The 4,040-nt window shown below is 39.0% G+C and overlaps 1 protein-coding gene across 1 annotated transcript in view; it reads right to left on the bottom strand.

Moving 5' to 3' along the window:
• Positions 1-4,040, bottom strand: part of IGSF10 (immunoglobulin superfamily, member 10) — a 34,111-nt gene that overhangs the window by 17,931 nt on the left and 12,140 nt on the right. The gene's annotated exons all lie outside the window — the stretch shown is intronic.

The raw sequence follows: 4,040 nt of genomic DNA, 5'->3' as shown, positions 1-4,040 counted from the left end.
AAAAGAAAGAACTCTTACCATTTGCAACAGTATGGATGGACCTGGAGTGTATTATGCTAAGTGAAATAAACCAGTCAGAGAAAGGCAAGTATCACATGATCTCACTCATATGTGGAATCTAATGAACAAAATAAACTGATGAACAACATAGATCCAGAGACATATAAGCATGGAAAAGACTCAATTTCAAAGAGAATGCAGGGGTTGGGGAATGGGTGGGGAGTGATTGACCAGGGAATTTATATGCAAACTAGAGGCCTGGTGCATGAATTTGTGCATGGGTGGGGTCCCTCTGGGTGGCCTGCAGGGATCAGGCCGAAACCCACAGTCCAATGCCACCTGCAGCTCCTACCTGCCACTTCTGCTCATCCTGCCCCACTGTGCCTGCTGTGGGCTTGTGCCCAATTAGTCCTGATTGGGAGAGGCTCGTGCTGCCACAACAGCGCTCGCCAGCCATGAGCCCTGCATCTGGTGCCCTCCCAAGGGGAGTGGCCTGCGGGATTGGGCTGAAAATGGCTCTCCAACATCCCCTGGGGGGTCCTGGATTGCGAGAGGGTGCAGGCCAGGCTGTGGGACCCCACCGGTGCATGATCAGGCCAGGGAGGGACCGTGGGAGGACTCCAGGGTGTGTCTGGCCCATCTTGCTCAGTCCCCATTGGCCAGACCCCAGCAGCAAGCTAACCTACCAGTTAGAGCATCTGCCCCCTGGTGGTCAGTGCACGTCATAGCGAGCTGTTGAGCAGACTTAGCATATCATTAGCATATTATACTTTGATTGGTTGTTCGGTTGTTCTGCCACTCAGTCTATTTGCATGTTACCCTTATATTATATAGGATATGTCTAGCCCATGGACACAGACAATGGAGTAGTGAAGGCCTGAGAGAGGGGAAATGGAGAAGGTCAATGGGGAAAAAAACCCCACAAGAAACAAAGGGACATCTGTAATATTATCAATAATAAAGATAAAAAACATAATAAAACAGATATAATAATAATATTGTGGTTATTTTTAAAATATTCCTTAAGCTTGAGATATGTATTGAAGTATTTATAGATGAAACCTTATGATATTGTGGATTTTGTACAAACAATGCAATGAAATGGAAAAGACGTGAGTGAAGGTACAAGGAAAACCATCTGATATGTTGATAACTATTGAAACTTGGTGATGCTACACTGGGGTTCATTTTCTTATGCTACTTTTGCATATAATTGAAAACTTCCATGCTAAGATTTTTAAAAGTAGCTTGATATTTCATGTAAATTTAAGATTTCTTAAACCTGAATTTTTCATAAATATATTGATTTTATTAATTTATTTCTCACATTTATAATGGTTTTCTTTTTAATTAGTTTTTATTTTTAGTATTATTATTTTTTATTATTGACTCTATTACAGATATCCCCCATTTCCTCTTCCTTCACCCACCTTTACCTCCCTCCATTCTGTCCCCATTGCTCTCAGGCCTTTGTGTCCATGAACTAAGCATATATGCATATATATTCTTTGAAAGATCTCTTCCTATAAAGGTTTTATTGATACATGATTCACATGCCATAAAATTCACCTTTATAAACAACTCAGTGGCTTTTAGTTATAGAAACAGAGTTATAGAAACATCTCCACCATCTAATTTTAGAAAATTTTCATCAGCCTAAAGTAAAAACTGATACTCATTAGAAGTCCTTTTGTGCATCCTCCTTGCCATAGTAAACCACTAATTTACTTTGTTTCTATGGATTTGCTTGGTGTCAACATTTAAAATAAATTGTATCAAAAGAATTGGAAAGAGAACAACAAGAAAAACCTAGAGTAAGTAGAAGGAAGGAAATAATAAAGATTATGGCAGAAATAACTGACTTGGAGATTTAAAAAAACAAACACACAATACAAAAGATCAATGAAACCAAGAGCTTGTTCTTTGAAAAGATAAATAAGATCGATGAACCTTTAGCCAGATCCATCAAGAAACAAAGAAAGAGGACCCAAATAATTACAATCAGAAACAAAAGTGGTGAAGTAACAACTAACACCACAACAATACAAAGGATTATAATAAAGTACTATGAACAACTATATGCCAACAAGCTGGACAACCTGGATGAAATGGAAAAATTCCTAGAAAAATACGATCTCCCAAAACTGAATCAGGAAGAATCAGAAAACACAAATAGGCCACTAACAATTGAGGAAATTAAAGCAGTAATAAAAAAGCTCCCAGCAAACAAAAACCCTGGTTCAGATGGCCTCACAGGGGAGTTTTACCAAACATTCAAAGAAGAACTAGCACCTATGCTCGTTAAGTTATTTTTAAAAAATCCAAGAGGAAAGAACACTTCCAATCTCTTTTTATGAGGCCAACATTATCCTAATTCCAAAACCATATAAAAACACTACAAAGAAAGAGAACTACAAGCTAATATCCCTGATGAACATAGATGCAAAAATCCTCAACAAAATATTAGCAAATCAGATCCAGCATTGAAATTAGAAAGATCATACACCATGACCAAGTAGAATTTATTCCAGGGATGCAAGGTTGGTACAATATTCACAAATCAATAAACATGATATATCACATAAACAAATTGAAAGACAAAAATTACATGATCATATCAATAAGCCAAGATAAAGGATCCAACAAAATCCAATCCCATTTTTGATAAAAACTCTCAACAAGAATGAATAGAGGTTTCATAACTCAACATAATAAATGCCATATATGACAGGCAACATTATACTCAATGGGCAAAAACTAAAACTATTTCTCCTAAGAACAGGAACAAGACAGGGATGTCTGCCTTCACCACTCTTATTCAACACTAGAGGCCCAGTGCATGAAATTTGTGCACTGGCAGGGTGGGAGAAGCCCTCAGCCCAGCCTGTGCCCTCACTCAGTCCAGGATCCCTCATTCCTTATCGCCCGCCTGCTCACTGCTCCTTATCACTCGGCTCACTGCTCCTTAGCGCTGCCGCAGAGGCGGGAGAGGCTTCCACCACCACCGCTGTGCTCGCCAGCCATGAGCCCGGCTTCTGGCTGAGCGGTGCTCCCCCTGTGGGAGCGCACTGACCACCAGCAGGCAGCTCCTGCATTGAGCGTCTTCCCTCTGGTGGTCAGTGCGCATCATAGTGACCAGTCATTCTGGTTGTTCTGCCATAACGGTCGCTTAAGCTTTTATTATATAAATAGTAATGGAAGTGCTAGCCAAAGCAATCAGACAAGAAGAAAACATAAAAGCATCCAAATTGGAAAGGAGGGAGTAAAACTGTCATTATTCCCAGATGACATAGAAAGCCCTAAAGATTCCACCAAAACACTATTAGATTTACTAAAGGAGTTTGGCAATGTAGCAGAATACAAATTAACACAGAGAAATCTATGGCTTTTTTATACACCAATAATAAATTCTCAGAAAGAGAAACCCAACAAATAATCCCATTTACCATAGCAACAAAAAAATTAACATACCTAGGAATAAACTTAACCAAGGAGGTAAAAGACTTATACTTGGAAAACTATAAACATTGAAGAGAGAGCTAGAGGAAGATATAAACAAGTGGAAAAATATTCTGTGTTCATGGATTGGTAGAATCAACCTCATCAGTATGTCTGAACTACCCAAAGCAATCTACAGATTTAATGCAACCCCTATTAAAATACCAACAGCATATTTCACAGACAAATACTCCAAAAATATGTATGGAACCAAAATAGACCCCAAATAGCCAAAGCAATCTTGAGAAACAGAACAAAGTGGAGGAATCATAATACCAGATATTAAGTTATACTACAAAGCCATTGTAATAACAATAGCCTGGTACTGGCACAAGAACAAAAATATAGACCAATGAAATAGAACAGAGACCCCAGAAATCTACCTAAGCCATTATGCTCAATTAATATTTGACAAAAGAGGCATGAACATACAATGGAGTCAAGATTGTCTCTTAAATCAGAGGTCCTCAAACTTTTTAAACAGGGGGCCAGTTCACTGTCCCTCAGACCGTTGGAGGGCCAGACTATAGTTTAAAAAAAAA

Source organism: Myotis brandtii, unplaced genomic scaffold (assembly GCF_000412655.1).
Source record: "Myotis brandtii unplaced genomic scaffold, ASM41265v1 scaffold179, whole genome shotgun sequence".
Taxonomy (NCBI): Eukaryota; Metazoa; Chordata; class Mammalia; order Chiroptera; family Vespertilionidae; genus Myotis; species Myotis brandtii.
The sequence above is the reverse complement of the archived record's forward strand: the minus strand, read 5'-3'. Positions and strand labels throughout refer to the sequence as shown.